At 37.3% G+C, this 18,636-nt stretch overlaps 1 protein-coding gene across 2 annotated transcripts in view; it reads left to right on the plus strand.

Annotated features, from left to right (window-relative positions):
• The first annotated feature begins 15,271 nt into the window (after nt 1-15,271).
• LOC148949254 (uncharacterized) overlaps nt 15,272-18,636 on the plus strand; it is a 90,079-nt gene continuing 86,714 nt past the window's right edge. Inside the window, exon 1 of one of the 2 annotated variants that reach the window (XM_089093302.1) lies at nt 15,272-15,426. The gene's annotated coding sequence lies outside the window, so the exon portion shown is untranslated. Of the gene's footprint in view, nt 15,427-15,764; nt 15,903-18,636 lie in introns of those variants that run through there. The other variant, XM_089093304.1, reaches the window with a different exon arrangement.

Below are 18,636 nucleotides of genomic sequence, written 5' to 3' on the forward strand. Positions count from 1 at the left end.
TTAATAGTAATTCAAAACTAATTGTTTTGAAACTAAATCGGATCGAAAGAAAATTACACTATTGAAATCGCCATGGCCAAAACCATACTTAAGGAAACTTACAGTCTCCTTGCTTGAACAACAAGGAAAATCATTTTTTGCACTAATGGGAAGCACTAATGTGTCCTCCTTTGTTTCTTTTTTATTCTTCGCTGCTAGCAGGGCACTGGAACATCATTGAGAGTTGTTGAAAGGCTCAATTTAAGGGAAATTGCTTTATCTAGTGCGTCTTGTCATTAACAAAAGACAATATTTAAACTAAAAGCTATTTTTTTACACAAAACTGCATCTTCGTGTAAATGATGATAAATGACTTCATAATCGTAGGTTGCAAGAATAAATGACGTTAGTATATTATAAAAGGTTGACAGGTCAAGTTAGTGATGAAAGCTACCAAAAAAAATTAAGTGAGGAGACTTGTGAGGCTGTATCAAATATACTTGAAAGGGTGTCTTGGGCAACAGCGATGACACTATAGTTTGTTCTTTACCATTTTCTGCTAAGAAAAGCTGAAGGCTTTTTCCTGTGTGTAATATCGGGGAGTAACCAAAAAATAAAAAAAGCGTTAAGACTTGTGAAAATAAATGCCCTTTCAAAACGAAAGCTCACCATTGGAACCGCCTTGACCGAAAACGCTTTAAAGGAAAATTATAGTCCCTTGGTTTGAACAACAAGGAAAATTGATTGGCCTAAAAACAAAGAAAGTGAATGCAACCACGAAATTCTGCGTTCGAAGCATCTTTTTTCTGTTTTTTCCTTTTCCGCAGCTAGCGGGGCATTGGAACTAGGCGCCGCGCCGGTGGATCGACTGATCGCCGCCAACGAGAGGCCCGGTTGACCGCCGCCGAAGTGTCGCTACGCCGCCGGTAGAGGCGGCGGCGTTCGCCTGGCTTTAAATTAATTTTGCGGCAATTCTTTATTGCGTCAACCGCAAAGTCCGAGCTTTTGTTTCTTGTGTGGTTTAATATTTCGATTTTCCTGATTAGAAATCAAGCAGGGTTTGAACTATCCCCAAATTGTCGGGTATTTCCCCGGAAATCTATGCGTTAACCGGAAAAAAAAATTTGGCTCCCCGAATACCCGAAAATCACCCAATCATGGTGCCATCCCTAGCGATTTATCACCAGTGACTTTCCCTGCCAAATATTGCTTTGCATACCATAATTCTTCACTACTCTCTTGTTCGTTAATTTTCGTCTCTTTTGTTACTTTGCATAGAAACAAGACAGATGTATTTGCAATATACACAGTTCTTCATATATTGACAAAAAAAAGTATCGTCTTTATGAAATGAGATTAAATCATTTCGAATGCAGTTTCCCAATTGCTATTTCTTATATCATTTGTAGTCAAGAATTTTATTTTTAAGTTGAATAAAACGCATTCACTAGTATACAGGTTCAGTTAGATTTGAAATTGATAGTCGACAGACTGTTTCTACAGCTGAATCGTAAGTTTGTAGAATTTTATTTTCTTTTGCTGTTTTTAGATAAGATTTTCTTAATGTTTAATACACAATTGTTGAACGCCTGATATATTAAACAAAATACAATTTTCTTTCTGAAAAAATTTTTTACCCCCCCCCCCCCAAAAAAAAAAAAATTCTATTGGGACAAAATTTAGCTATAGACTAAGCATGTACAAGGTTGGGGAATTAAATATTGAAACGGAAGTTACCCCAAAAATATGATTCATAAAAAAATTGTAAATTTTTGCCTATAGGGGGGGGGATAGGGGGCTATCATTTTTAAACGATAATACCTCTTTTTTTCTAATTGAAAGCAGGGATGCCCAAAAGATAATTATTTTTTCATTTAAAGCAGAGACGGAAGAAAATGATATCAAATTCCCTGGGAAACCATTGAAATACTTTGATAGACCCAGGGCCCCCCATTGCGACTTGTTTATTGTCTTGGGTATTTTGCAATTTCTCATAGGCTACTGGCCTAATTTGGCTTTTGTGTGTGTTCCCTTTTGATTAGATTCTTTGGATCTTATTGAATGCCTCGGCGAATCTAGGACTCAGTTTTCCAATAATTTTAGGTATCTGAATAATTTTGACATTTGTGTTGTTGTCATTGTATCCCTTTACTCATACCCTCAATTTTTTTTTCAAAGAACACTAAGCTGTTTAATGTTATTTCGCGTGTTTGTTTGAACCATATAGTGACCTGATTAATTATTAAGTAAATTATTTTTTTTTTATGTAAAGCTGAGACGGTATCCTATCAACGTAGTATCCAGAAAGGGGGGGGGGTCGGGAGGTATTACATTTAAATGATAATATCTCGATTTTTTTTATTGTAAGCAGGGATACCAAAACGTTTATTATTTTTTTTTAATTTAAAGCAGAGACGGTATCCTATCATGGCGGTATCCAGAGGGAGGAGGTAGGGAGCTATCATATTTAAATGTTTTTACTTCTATTTTTTTTTTTTTTTTTTTTTGAAAGCAGGGATGCCAATAAGTTAATTATTTTTTTTTTTTATCTAAAGCAGAGACGGTATCCTATCAAGATGGTTTTCAGAGGGGGGCATAGGGAGTTATTATATTTAAGTGATTGTACCTTGATTTTTTTTTATTGAAAGCAGGGATACCAAAAAGTCATTTTTTAATTTAAAGTAGTGACAGTATTCTATCAAGGTGGTATCCAGAGGGGGGGGGGGTGCTAGGGAGGTATTATATTTAAATGATAATATTTCAAATTTATTTATTTTTTAAAGCAGGATGCCGAAAAGGTTATTATTTTTTTAATTTAAATCAGAGACTGTATCCTATCACGGTGGTATCCAGAGGGGGGAGGGGTTAGGGAAGTATTATATTCAAATGATAATATCTTGAATTTTTATTGAAAGCAGGGATGCCAAAAAGTTTTTTTTTTTTTTTTTTTTTTTTAAGCAGAGACGGATCTTATAGAACATTATGTGGGTGCTTTAAAAAAAATACAAAAGGGAGTGTCAAGGGAGGTGAGAGACTTTTACAAGAATATGACAGTCAATGAGTAGAGAAAATAAATTTGTAAATTTAAGCTGTGATTTGAGGAAGACTGATGAAAACATTAATGTTTGCGGTCAACATTGATCGTGCCGCCGACATCTTACCAGCGGCGCGCCGGTACCTTTCGCAATTAACAAAAAACAATAATCATTTTTGGTTAAAAACAAAATCTTTTTTTTAGGAAAAACAGCATCTTCGTATACAGGCTGATGAATGACGTCATAACCTTAGGTTATAACCATAAATGACATAAAAAGTAAAACCTATATTATGTTTGTAATGACGTCAGCACCGTTAGTATACAACGACGTCATGCCATAGGTTTTAAATGGAAAAAAGTAATCAAATTCTTTAAAAGGACCAACCACTGCCTAAACAGGGTGTGAGATCAAAACACAAACTACACTATTGGAACTGCCTTGGCCGGAAACCCTATACAGGAAACCTACTGTCCCTTGACTTGAATAACAAGGAAAATATATTGGCTTGAAAAATTGGCGGAAACCACGAAAATCTGCATCTGAAGCATTTTTTTCTGTTTTTTTTTTTTTTATACACAGCCATCTGGGAGCTGGAACATCATAGAGTACTGTTTAAGTGCTCATTTTAAAGGAATTTATCATCTAGTGTCTTTTGAAATTAAGAAAAAATAAGATTTATATAAAATCCATTTTCTACGAAATATTGCATTTTCATACACACGATGATGGTCATGATTGCAGCGGTAACTGCAATCGTTTCTGCACGAATGTAAGTAAAGATAATTACAGTAAAAATAGACTCTAGTCCATGGTAACTGAAATATTAAAATAAATCATCATATGCACTATGATGCAACACACGTATCTTTTGACAAGATAATATAACACAAGCATCTTTTGGAAAGTTGCTTCTCTGCGGTATGGTGCCATATTCGACTGACTTCGCTGCCTAATTTCTTGCGGTTCGTCTTTTAATGTTCCAGCTAAGAAAGCCATAGACATTTTCCTGTGTGTAATTATTTTGAAAAAAAATGTGTCAGCAACTCTAGAGGGAAATGTTTATAGTAAGCTAAACTCAATTGTTGAAAATCAGCCTCGTTTCAGAAGGTAGCAAAATACTTAGTATTATGATATTTTTTAGACTTAGAGATGCTGTAGATTAAGACGATAAACCGTCTTCTAGCATAGCACAAATGTTAGTTAGCTCTGGAAACCTGCATCCAACCGACAGTTTATAGAATTAGCAGTATGATCATACCCTATCTCACCCATTATAAAAACCCAGACCAAGGTGCGAGTGCTCCAGAAAACGTTTCTGTAGATAGAAACATAAGCGACATTAGATCTTTTCACGGGTAGACAAGTCAGATTTCTCTTGGACACGAAACAAGTGGAAACCCGCTATTACGAATAATGCGCTTTGTAACCATTTCTCATTGATTGACGGAAACAGACTAACCCGCTAATGCAGAAAGAAGTGGGAGGAGCTTTTTATTCGTACCGAGAATGAAGACCAGAAATGATCTGCGATAAACTTACTGGATAATTCTATAAACTGTGATCCAACCCTTCAATAAATAGTAAGCTTAATTAAATTGTAAACAAAATCTAATTGTAAGAAATTTTTATCCAACTGCCTGGACCATCCAACACGACAAGACCAAGCTGAACAAATAAAGCAAAAGGCATGAAAATTATATCTGAATTGATGATGATGCTTAAGGGATCTCAATCCCAAGAACACTTTGAAGACATGCGACAATGAGTATCACAGCGAATCACAAACGACAATGATGCAACACGAAATTAGTGGTTAGAAGCGATACAACAACGAGCATCATGGCAAATCGCAAACGAAAATGATCCACGAAATCTGTGGTTAGAAGACATGTGACAATGAACATCATCATTCGAATACGAAGCATTCGCAAAGTAGTCAAAATTATAAATGAAAGAACGAACGTGCTATTTTAGCGTTGATCAACAAATAAGTAGATAAAATAATTGCGAATACGGTCAATCGTTTTCCAGGGAATACAAATCCTATAAAAAGTAAGAATCTGTGAAGGATAAACAGGAAGGTGAATAATCAAGAATTGCCGTTCCCCCTTTTGGAGCTTTTCCCCTGTTTGATTTTAAAGGAGCCATTAATCCGTTCACTGTATTCCATAGTCCTTTACAATATTCCAATAGATTTGACTTTTCAAGCATTTCTATGACAAGTCTTGAGAGCTCCGTATTCTTGTGCAATTCGCTAGTCCAGTATTTAATTTCTGTAGGTTCTTGCATGAGATAGTCTATTTCCATGCCAACAGAATGGTACATAATCCAGAGATGTTGCTAAACTTTTGTCATTCTTCCTCCACCAGTAAAGTTTCTGATCTTCTCGTAAATTCCTGTTCAATAGCCAGGTCAGCTAACAATTTAGCCCACTGTCCTTCTGAGCGCTTTGTCGTATGAAGTCCATAGTTGCAAAAAAAATTGTAAATTCCCGGGTGGCAAAAGGATAGCTTGTCCATTTGTTTGACTGTCCACAGTCTTTACATACTGGTTATGGCCTGCTGCTGCGAGATATGGAAGCATTCTACTTGCTACCTACAAATATTCATCCCACAGACCGAGTCTCTCCTCCCTTTCTAGCCCCTGAATTGTCAATCGTATTCGGTTATTGCATCCAAAGCTTGACTGTTCTGTTTCCATAGGCTAAAAGTCCTTCAGTATTTGGTCTTTACAGACATTCCACCGTCGATCAACCTTTCGATTAGGCCTAACCTACCTTTCATAGGTCCTTAATACAAAGTTTGCAATGGCTCCATTGTTATAAACTCCTAATCTTTAATAGACAGATTTCTTGTGCCCAAGTTATGATTATAAGTCCTTGGAAAGTGTGGGTCACTACTAACCTCGTCGATAAAAACAAACGAGATACTGTTTGCTCAGCATAAGCGATTTCAAAAAATTATTTCAGGCCTAACCCTTGTGATGATATGTCCTATGCAGCCGAGAAAGTTCACGAGAAGATGGATCATCATAGTATCAAGACAATCTTTTTCAGTATGCTACCATATTTTTTTATCTCTTTTTTTTCATAAGCTTCCACCAATGAGGCTGTATAAACGTCACGACAGAATATTAAGACAATATACAAGCAGGATTCTCTCCTCAAAGGAAGATCGATCAAGCAGTTCGTAATAACGAACTGTAAGTAAGGAGCGACCCGGCTCAATAGTAACCGAAACTCTAAAAAACGGAATTTTGATAACAATAGATACATCAAAGGAATCAGATTTTTATGCTGATTTCAAATATATAAGTTTCATCAAGTTTAGTCTTACCTATCAAAAGTTAAAAAAAATTGTCCTGAAAAAATTTGCCTTATTTTCGGAAAAAGGGAGAAACACCCCCTAAAAGTGATTTAATCTTAATGAAAATTACACCATCAGATTCAGCTTATCAGAAAACCCTACTGTTGACGTTTCAAGCTCCTATCTGCAAAAACGTGGAGTTTTGTATTTTTCGCCAAAAGAAAGATCACGGATGCGTGTTTATTAGTTGTTTTTTTTTCCAGGGGTGATCGAATCGATCCAGTGGTCCTACAATATCGTGAAAGGGCTCATTCGAACGAAAATTAAAAGGTCTAGTGCTCTTTTTAAGTGACCAAAAAATTGGAGGTCAAGTAGGCCCTCTCCCATGCTCATTTTTTTCTCAAAGTCACCCGATCAAAATTTTGAGATAGCCGTTTTGTTCAACATAGTCAAAATATCTAATAACTAAGTCTTTGAAGATAACTTAATCCCCCAAAGCCCCCGGGGGAAGGGCTGCAAGTTATCAACTTTGCCCATTGTTTACACATAGTGTTGGTTATGGGGAAGTACGACGTTTTCAGGAGGGATTTTTTCTAAAGGGGGGGGGGTGGCGGGGAGGGAATTACGTGGATAGATCTTTCCATGGAGGATGTCTTCATGGGGGAAGGAACATTTCTATGAAGGGGGCGCTGGATTTCCAAGCGCTATTTAAGAAACGATCAGAAATTAAATAAAAAAATCAACTGAAAGTAAGGAGCAACATTACAAATTAAAACGAACAGAAATTATTACGCATATGATGGGACTGCCCCCTAGTCAATACTTCGCTCTTTACGCTAAACTTTTTTTTGTACTTTCAAAAGAGCTGTCTATCATAGGCAGCGCAATCGCGCTGCCTAAGTAAAGAACGATGTTGGCACAATGTATTATTTATTATTTATTACTTTTTGTCCTTTAGACCAGGGTACTTCGTATCGAAGGTGTTGTCGTAGAAACTTAGAAAAGGGCTCATTCGATTGGAAATTGAAATAACCAGTGCCCTTTTTAATAGTCGAAAGTGATTGGAAGGCAACTAACACCTCTTCCACGCCCACCATTCCCGCAAACACATCCAATCAAAATTTTGAAATAGCCCTTTTGTTCAGCGTAGTTGATTTCCAGATGGACATTATGTTTTTGAGGAGGACACTCCCCCACAGCCCTCAGGGCAAGGGTTGAAAGTTTGGCCCTGGGGGCATACAAGGTTTTTATAGATAGTGATACTGTAGAAACTTCAAAAAGGGCTCATTCAATTGGAAATTAGAAGGGCCTGTGCCCTTTTTAATTGTCAAAAGTGATAGGAGGATAACTAACACCCCTCTCACATCCACCATTTATCCCAAACACATTCAATCAAAATTTTGAGATAGCAATTTTGTTCAAAATAATTGAACGTTCTGGAAATTAGGTCTTTGAGGATGATAATCCTTCCCCCCAGCCCTCAGGCAAGGGTTTTAAGTTATGCCCTGGAGGCATAAAAGGTTCTTATTGAAAGCGTTGTCGTAGACACTTCAAAAGGGCTCACTCGGTTGGAAATTGAAAGGGCTAGTGCCTTTTTTAATGGTAGAAAGTGATTGGAGAGCAACTAAAACCCCTCTCCTGCTCACTATTTCCCCAAACCCATCTAAACCAAATCTTGAGACATCCGTTTTGCTCCACGTAGTTGAAAGTTCTGCAAAATAGGTCTTTGAGGATGAAAGCCCCGTCACAGCCCTCAGGCCAAGGGTAGTAGTTTATGCCCTGGGGCATATAAGGTGTTTATAGAAAGCGTTGTCGCAGAAACTCAAAAAGGGCTCATTCGACTGGAAATTGGAGTGGCTAGTGCCCTTTTTAATAGTCGAAAGTGATTGCAGGGAAACTAGCCCCCCCAACCCCCATGCCCATCACTCCCCCAAACACATCGAATCAAAATTTCGAGATAGCCATTTCGTTCAGCGTAGTTGATTTCCAGAAACTTCGAAAAGGGCTGATTCAATTGGAAACTGGAGTGGCTTGTGCCCTTTTTAATAGTCGAAAGTGATTGGAAGGCAACTAACACCCCTTCCACGCCCACCATTTCCCGAAACACATCCCATCAAAATTTTGAGATAGCCATTTTGTTCAGCGTAGTTGATTTCCAGATCGAAACTATGTTTTTAAGGAGGACACTCCCCCACAGCCTTCAGGGCAAGAATTGTAATTTTTGCCCTGGAGGCATATAAGGTGTTCATAGAAAGTGTTGTCGTAGAAAATCAAAAAGGGCTCATTCGATTGGAAATTGAAAGGGCTAGTGCCCTTTTAATAGTCAAAAGTGATGGAGGCAGAATGTATTATTTTTTTTATTTTTTTTTTTGTTCTTCATACCCGGGCACTTCGTATCGAGGGAGTTGTCATACAAACTTCGAAAAGGGCTCATTCGATTGGAAATTGGATTTGCTAGTGTCCTTTTTAATTGTCGAAAGTGATTGCAGGGCAACTAGCCGCCCGCCCCCACGCCCATCACTCGCCCAAACACATCCAATCAAAATTTTGAGATAGCCATTTTGTTCAGCGTGGTTGATTTCCAGATAAAAAATATGTTTTTGAGGAGGACAAAAACATATTTTTTACCTGGAAAACAACCACGCTGAACAAAATCCTCGGGGTAAGGGTTTTACGTTGTGCCCTGAGGGCAAATAAGAACGATGTTGGCACTATGTATTATTTATTATTTTTTTTTCCCTTCAGAGCAGGGCTTTTCGTATAGAAGAAGTTGTCGCAAAAACTTCGAAAAGGGCTCATTGAATTGGAAATTTGAGTGGCTTGTGCCCTTTTTAATAGTCGAAAGTGATTGGAAGGCAACTAACACTCATTCCACGCCCACCATTTACCAAAACACATCCAATCAAAATTTTGAAATAGCCATCTTGTTCAGCGTAGTTGAGTTCCAGAGAGACAACGCATGGCAACAACCCAGACGTGGCTGGAATCCGAACTGTGAGTCCGGGCTATAGCACCTATTTCGGATTTCTTTAATTATCAAAAGCTCAAATATTTTACAAAAAGTTGTCGAAATCGTGATCGGCCGAAAAGACGAACATTCTGAATGAGGTTTACCTTTCTTAGGGATCGGAGTTAAAGCCCCAATACAAACAGATGACGAAACTATTCCGGTGACGAAAATCATTTGAAATAACAGTGTAATATGATGAAGGAATAATTGACTACATATTTTGACATGGAACACGGAAATATTATCTGAAACCCTGGATTTCTTTTTCTTAAGGCGATTAATAGTATTTATTACACATTCTAGAGAAACTACAACAGCAGAATTAGACGAACTAGCTAAGAAAGAATATAGCTCACACTTATAATAATCCGCAAGGCACTTTTCAGGGGCAGAGAACACGTTCTCTTAATATTCGACCCAATTTGATCAGGGATGTCGTAATCCGATATATTATTAAGGCAATTATTCTATGGTTTTAGCACCATTTTCCAAAGCTCATTTGAATCACTAAGAACTTTATCGGAATAAACTGACTGAATTGAGCTCCTATGCTTGGCAAGCTCATTCGCGCACCGTTTTTAAGTCTGCAATTTTATCTGATTTACAATACCAGACCTAGGAGAGCAACAGTCTCTCCAAATTTTCAACCAAAATTTAGCCCTATCACATGCTTCACAAAATGTTGGGTTCGTTGACCACCCGATAATTTCCGTCCCACTTTTAATACGCTTAATAGGAACAGCCGCAAGTTCGGCAACACGCAAAGAATGGATCAATTTGGGATAGTATACATTTAGCTTCATTCGCATATCAACTAATCTTCATGAGCAGACTTACCAAGTAGATCATGGGCACACGGATTTTGTCTAAGATTACACCACACGACTCATTAAATTTTTGAACATTAACCCTCGACCAATCCGGTAACTTATTTCACCTTTAACGCGACTTGGCGCTGTCCGTATCTTATGGTAACTGAGCCTGCGAGAAATATGCTTTAAACATCCGTGGGAGATGGTCGGATGTAAAGCTGTTTTCCATAACAAGCACAGAAGGAAAATTAACAGATTGGCTTGCTGCAATATGGCCCATGTTGGACGTACTTCCAGAGTTATGAATGTATGTGTATTTTTCACTTTTTGCTCTGACGCATAGATCATCACTCATAATGCAGAGTAAAATACTTCTGCGACTTTACACCGCGTGGTCGTCGAATTCCAGGTTGCAGTTGAAGTCACCGACTACAATACAATGAAGCTTTCCTTGACGAGCTTTTTCCAGGCATTTAGAAAGTTTAGACACAGTAATTACAAAGCTACGTTCTGATTTATCATCCCGGTAGTCAGTGGGAAGATAGACATTAATTATAGCCACGATGTTTACTCTAACAGCAAGGTAGTAATCCTCCGAATTTAAAAGGTCAGAGCTTAGGTTTGACCGAACGTACATTGCCAAACCTCCTGATGGACGACCACAATCTTTTGTTTGCTTTGCAAGCACGGAATATGCACTCTGAAAAAGTGCAACATTCAACAAGTTTATACCCTGCTCCAGAGTAAAATACTTTTGCAGTAATATTATGTTGCACTCACGAAGAACATCAAGGACAAAAGTGGATTGGTTTATAAAGTTCCCATTGATATTCCAAGATAACAGACTGTGTGATGTCGGGGGTTGCTCGATCATAGCCTAGCGGAGGTCGGCTTCTGTTTAGCAACGGGACAATTTACGCTGTAGTATGTGTGACGGTTTTTCTTACATACTACCCAAAACATATCACCAGTGCATGGATTGGATTTGCTGGACGCGTGGTCGGTTGCTCCACAGCGACCACAAATGGCGTTATTCTTACAATTGGCCGCAAGATGGCCTTCGGCGTGACAAGAGAAGCATCTTCTTGGCAAAAACTTATATTCATCAACAGGAAGTACTTCGTAATCAATTTTGGCTCCGTGTTTAAGGAAGGAGTCCAAGTCAGTGCGGGTGTCAATGTAAACTTTGTAAGAACGTGAGCTTCCGATGCTGACTGCTTTGGAGGCTCTGGGGATAAGGTGCAACACATCTAGTTTCTCCATTTCAACGGAAATTCTTTTCACTACCCCAACAAAGTTTGGAGTCCTTAGTGACGCATTTATCTTTGGTTGCTTGCCTTTTATGTAGTCAACGATAGCTTCAGCAGTATCTCTAGACTTAACTATAAATTTCCAGTGGGTTTTAATCTTACGTAGTTCCCTGATTTGAGAAGGATTTGAACACACTGAATCGACAAAGGACTTACAACTACTGGGGTGTTGAGTGATCCAGGTAAGTTCTTGAGTACAACTGCATAAGATAGAGCCTCGGATTCCGATGCATTGAATTTCGAGGGCCAAGAAATAGATTTGTTATTGTTTGATTACACGAAATAATCAGCTTTCTGGCCTAGTTCGTTTACTTTCAAAGCCAGAGTAGCCAATACTGTATTGCTTAAAGTGGGAACCGAGCAAAGATTCTCAATTGCGAATTTTTGGCATTGGCTTCTTTTCTTTATCCCGAGTGTGTAACCATTTAAAAATATCTGCAACATTGTCTTCGCATTTCACATTTCTAACGAACCTGCTCGTAAACTGGAACTTATCGTGCAACATCTCTTTCGCTGTAATTATGTCGTCTTTACTAAAGAAGCTTGTTGTTTTACCAACAATTAACTCAATCTTCGCACCCTCTGCCATTGATCGATAAATAAAGTTCAAAAATATGGCTTAATATTAATCCCGTCATGGTACCAGAAACTTGTCTAACTGGATTTATCATCTGGCGATCAAACTCCAAATCACTGTCAAAATATCCAGTCTAATATCCAAGGCAAAAGTCCGTTGATTTCACTAGGTAAAATAAGTTCATAAAAAACTTGCCAAACAGCTTCTTAATATCCAGAAAATTGCTATTTTTTGTTCGTCCACACTGAATGAAAGCTAGTTGAAGACTGTTTGTGATTGTGATTCAAGGGTCATTCTTAAAGAATTGGAAAACAATTCGAACTTTAGCGTAAAGAGCGAGGTATTGACTAGGGGGCAAGCCTTATATACGCAATAATTTCTGTTCGTTATAAGTTTTAATGTTGCTCCTTACTTTCAGTTGAAAAAACTTTTTTTTTTTTTATTTAATCATGGGTAGAAACAAGATGTCTACTTTAGCAGCTGGTCCTTTCAGCATGACCGCATACTAAGCAGGCTATGGAGCTCTTAGATACCAAGAAGTGATCCGCAGTAAGTCAAGCTGATGATAAGGATGAAAATTTGAGACTCGTCGGAGGTTCTCGTATTTTATCGTTGAAAGAATTGCGTTGCTTCTTTTTTTTTTATTCAATTGCGGAATTGTAAGGTATCGGACACTATCAGCTGCTGCAAAATCTAGCCTTGGAAAACTAAAATTTGTGTTTGTTGGGACATGAGCTATCAGTGCAATGATAGCTAAGCCATTAAAAGTATCCTTGCCACCTATATCGCAAAGGTCGCATTGACAGCCACATGTTGGACACACTTGTTTCTACTGAACTGGGTTTCTGATTGTTGGTGGCAGGCTGGACACTTTTTGGACTTATGTCCTTCAGTGTATGAGGAGTAGAACTCTTGTTCATTTGCACTATCAAATATTCTGAAATTATTCAGGAGGCTAGTAAATGGAGGTCAGCCATTTTGGCTGGTTTAATTTCGAACAGGAAAGACTAGTTACTGAGCCGGTGACATATGTTAAATTTATTCGAGAGTATTTTCAAATTCCTTTCCATTTCTTTTATGACTCTGATAGTTCCGTAAAACTTATTCTTTGTCAAAAAATTCTCACAAGTTAGATTCTATTTCTCCTAGGGGTAGCGTTGTCGATCTTGGATATTAATTTTATATTTCTTAACATTGGACGTGATCGTCTCTTACTAGGTTGCTAGCTACCGCTGCAACCCGGATTGTCGATCTTGGATATTAATAAGCGAATTTTTCTCTATGGAGAAAATTCTACCTTCTTTTGAAAAAAAATACGTTATTTAAAATGAATTTTTGTTCGTTTTTAGTTGAGTTAGTCTTATTATCTGTTAGTTGTAGGAATGTTTAGAAAAGTTGTATTTCTTATTTCCTGCTTAAAAACTCAACTTAAATCGTGCAATATTTTTTTTATTGATGAGTTCTGCTCTTATGCCTTAAAGAAAAAAATCTCAGACGTCAGAAATAAATATAATCAAATTATTTTCCAAAATTGTGTAGTCTTCATTGAGGTTATCTTGCCCACGTCAACATTCCCTAAAAGTTTCATGCCGGTAAGCGAATAAAAAGTTTTCTTGCATGTTACCCTCAATGAGGTCGAGGCTACCCGTACTGAAAATCTGGGATAGGAGTCGATCCGACCAAAAACATTTTTGGCGTGTTTTGGGGCGTCACGAGTCGATAAAACCTTTTTTTTAAATTTGGCGACCTCTTAGGTCCTTTTTGCCCAATTTACTTCCTCGGTAAGTTTCAAATCTTCCAGAAACAAGAAATTTGACAGTTTATTTTCGGGCTGCATTATTAGGCGAACCAATATTCAGTTTCTAATGTTTTCTTGTAACAGGAGTCCCCTTTGCCTAAGCAACTAAGGTTACAAGGTTCAAGCTGATCGAAAAACAGGCCCAATAACTGAACCCCTAATTAAAAATTGTATGCACATTAGGGTCCCTTTGACCCCAAGACATATAGGTGTACGTTTCAGACCGACCAGAGACAAAGGTATCTGACCCATTTTCTAGACCCCTAATACTCTCCCCCTTCCAAAAAAATCGAAGACCTTATGGTCCAGGGAACGATCTTCAAAAATTTCAAGCTGATCGGACAGCCAAAATTTATATTTTTGGTATTTTTATGAACAATGGGCAATTTACATATTTCAGGGCGCTTTTCCAGAGAAATTGCTTACGGTTATTTTGGGTATCTGATTGACTGACCTTATCTCAAATAGTAAGCTGTACGAAAAATGCGGTTCAATCCCACTTTCTTGGGATATAATGAGAAAAAGATGAGATTGCTAATGCTCGTTTTGTGGATGAAGGATGACAGATTGCCAAAGATTGTCCTTGTCTGCCAACGGTCTAGGGTCAAACGAAAAGCGGGTCGTCCACGATTTGGTTGGGAGGATGTAGTAAGGAAAGATTTAAGGGAAATGGAAAATTCTTGGGAGGGTGAAAAGAGGGAGGCTTTGAATTGATTGGGATGGAGGAGGAGCGTGCGTAGCTGTGTTATCCTCAGGCGACTTGCTGCAGCGAGTTATTATTATTAGTATTAGTTTCATCTATCCTAAGAAAAATGGCTGCCTAGGAATTTTCAAACGATGTCATGGGGGAGTGTCATGGGCATGTCCGGTGGCGAAAAGGCACGGGAGAGGGAAAATTAGACCTCCAGTCACTTTTGGCTGTCAAGAAGGGCACTAAGAGCTTTCTATTGCCAGTCAAGTGAGTCCACTCCCAAGGTTATATGACCACCCCTTCCATGCAAAGTGGCTGGAAAGAAATACACGATAGATACATCGCCATTTACTAAGTCACTGCAAGTACATTATGTATGATTGTGAATAACAACAATGGTATATTCCTCAATAACAGGTGTCAAACAAAGACACATAAAACAAATACTGGAAGACCTGTTTTTAAATAAGATGCTTGATAATGAAAGAAAAAAAAGCTTCGTGATTTCGTGATGCGCACGAATTTATTTGTCACAATATTTTGTCACAATATTTGTCAATTAAGAATTTATTAAAAAAAATTCTACAAATTATTTTGTAATCCTTCCTGAGAATAAAGTCAAGATTGATAGCAGATCGATGCTTCCTCCGCGTTTGCGCTTTCGAAAAAGAGAAAGTTCTTAAGCAGGGATCGATTCTTCGTTTTGATGTCGTGAGCATTTAAATTATTATTCTTCCTGAAACAGTTTTTATTGTCCCAGAAACACATCTTTCAGTGAACTGACATGATAAGATCCTGGGTGTTAAACAGGCTAATTCTATAGTGATAGGAACTAAATATTATCGAAGGGAAAAAGACGGCTCCTGTGATGCTGTTTCATTAAAATTACCAGTTAATTCCCCCCAGGTAAGTCTGGAAAATGTTTTATTACCTACTTTTAGTTCTAGATAGTCTAAAATCAGCCAGTTAAAAAACAGAAGGTTTAAACACATTTCCCCGAACAGTATTAAAACATTTCTGAGACACATAATATCATTCTTAATTGTCAACATATGTTTCACATATACTAAATAAGACCATGAAAGTATGCAGGATTCTGTTTGGAGGGGATGGAAGAGTACCAAAAAAAATTTTCACGGAGGAAGGAGTTTCCCAAAAGAATTTGTTTTTTTTCAGGGGGGGAGGTTGAAGGTTTTTATGCTTGTATTATAAGACCAATTGGCGAGTTGGATATATATTTTTTTAGCTTTTTATCTGGTACCCCTCCAAGAGGCGCCTCTGATTAATACAACCGTCCAGTATTTTCTTGGAGATTCAATTTAATATGTTTATTTAATTTTTTGTTTGTTGTGACCAACCTGTGAACTTACAGTAAGGACTTGGTGAGTAGTTTTTTGCCCATCTAATATGTTTTTATCAGTATAGTAATTATTATTATTGTCTCTTATTAATTTATTTCTTAAGTGATTTTTTATAGTGATTTAAAGATACTAAAAGATGATGAAAAGGAGAAAATTAATGCATAGTTTTCAAATATAATTATTAAACAATAAATTCCTTAATTTATAAATAGCCGCACTAATACCTCCGTCGATTAAGGGGTTTTTCCCCTGCATTTATACGACCAATTTAAGAGTCGGAGAAACATTTCAGGAGGGGAAGGGAATATGGTGTAAAACCTATTACCCCCTCCACCTGGATATAATCCTGATTAATTCAACCATCTAATATTAGGAAATTATGATTTTTTTTTTCTTTGAGATTTCATTTAAAAGGTTCAATTAGTGTGTAATAGGTTCAATTAGGTTCAAACAGTGTGACCTACCTATGACCCTACAGTTAGAACCTGGTACGTAGTTTGCCACCCATATACTGTGTTTCTCTTATTGGTATTGTTATTATAGCTATTATCATTATTATTCTTATTATTTTTTATTTTTCCGTTTTCGCTACTTTGTATAGTGAACTTAAAGATATTAGAGAAGATAAAAAACGAACAAATTAAATGTACAATTCTCAAATATGATTATTAAATAATACATTTCTGAATAAATAAAGATCTCTACTGATACGCGTACCTAGAATCAAAGGATACAAACAACTTTTTCTTGCCCTTAAAGGATATAAAAAATGAATTTGGATTCTTGTTTTGGAAATTTTTATTGACAATTTAGATAAGATAAAGCTGCAGAATTGCCGTGTTGCTAAATAACAGGACTATATTCTATTGTGCACAATATAACTTCAGGTGACTTTTTAGCTTCGACGTATTCAGGCGCGGCAATTCACGAAAATATAGGGGGGAGCAAGGTTTTTTTTAATATTTCTAATGAAAATTAAAAAAAATATTTTTCAAAATCAGGGTGGCAGCAGGGGCTCCACCCCTCCAAATTAGTCCCCTAGACGGATAATTTTATACCAGACTACAGAAAGCACGGGTTTAGGGAAGCCCCTTGCGCTTTTCCACCCATGCTATTAGTAAAGGGTTCCTAAGGTGTTTCAAGCAGGCAAAATCGGTTATTTAGGTCAGTTTCGATATTACCTGGATGACTGCTACTATGCTTCTGAGATGTCTGGTGACAGTCTACTTGCTAGCATATTGCAATGCTTTTGCTATATTATCTGGTATCTTATTCAGGCAGTCTTTCTAGCTTTACAGGATAGAGAAAATGGAATTTTTATTTTTGTCGTGGAGAAGGTTTTTCCTGACTTAAATTAGAAAATTCTATAGAAATTATCGTCTTGCTAAATGCCGAAACTTCCTTTTATTTCTTCATCGCTTGGTTCAGTCCCAGTATTGTCAGTTGTTGTGTTATTTCCAGCAAAATTAACTGGCACATTGAGAATCATCTTCGCAAATGTGAATTTCGACATAGAAAATTACAAAAACAAACTTGAAAATTGTATTTTATTTGTTATAGTTAGCCAGCTGAATCATCATATCAAGAATTGTCTTTGAAATATGCCGTGAACCCTGAAATAAAGATCGAATCGAAATTTAAACCTGGGGTGACAAGATCAGGGGAAAGGGGCTATATCTCCCTGAATCCGTCAACTTTGACCCAATTATGTCTAACAGCTATTTTGAATAGAGTACATTCTTCTTTAACTTTTTTTCTTATCTTTTGTATTTTATATATTCCGATCGTTGCACGACTTTTTTGCAGGTTTAATAAGGCTTATACAGTTATTCATTATAAGATACTTCAGTATCCTACAGCTCAACTATTAAACCTTTTCCACAAAAAAAAAGAAACCTTCTTTGTTCAATACCCAGGGGTAAATCTCCAGCATTCTTAGTAAGGAGGGGGGAGGGGTCCATATCCGGATAGTCAATAGGCACGGGATATATAGGCTAATAATTTTTCTCTACATGATTGGGGGGGCAACTGCCCCACAGCGACGCTTCTGTCAATACCAGTGTACACACAAATGTTCATATTCAGAACTACTAGGACGCCACTAGTAGGATTCTAGCTAGTTATTAGGTGATAAATTAAGCAATTTACACTGACTTACTGTGAAGACCATGGGATTATCTCATAATGACATAACTTGCGTAAGAATTTATTAAAAAAAAACAGCTTATTATTTGTTCTGAAAAACTACATCCTAAGGCTGGTTTAGCTGCTTGGCAAATTTTAGTACACTTGTGACAAGCGAAGCACCCAGGAGACCCCAAAGTCTGCCCTTCTCACTCTGCCAAAAAATCTCAATTTTTTCTTAGTTTCGCACTTTTTATTCAGATTTCTATATAAAAAGTGCTGATATTTTGCCTCCTCCTTAGATTTTGACAAATTCCTATTTGAAGTTTTTCATTGAAAATTCTTTTTTGGTATTTTCATAAAAAAAAGTCTTCCTAGATTTTGAAAAATCCATTTTGCTTCCCCTGCACTTTTACGAATTGATCCCTCCTCCCTCCATCCCTGGGGAAGATCCCACGTACTTGCCTGCCTGTGACTAACTTCTTTTGTGCGGTTTTAGTCTGAAATGCTGCAATATGCACGGGTTGGATGTCATTAGAATTTAGTTTCAGGGGCATGCCAACTGTCTACCAGTTGGAACAATGCACAGTTTATAGAATTATCCAGTAAGTTTATCGCAGATCATTTCTGG

Source organism: Artemia sp. Qi Xiang Cuo, chromosome 8, assembly GCF_049724085.1.
Source record: "Artemia sp. Qi Xiang Cuo chromosome 8, ASM4972408v1, whole genome shotgun sequence".
NCBI classification, from domain to species: Eukaryota; Metazoa; Arthropoda; class Branchiopoda; order Anostraca; family Artemiidae; genus Artemia; species Artemia sp. Qi Xiang Cuo.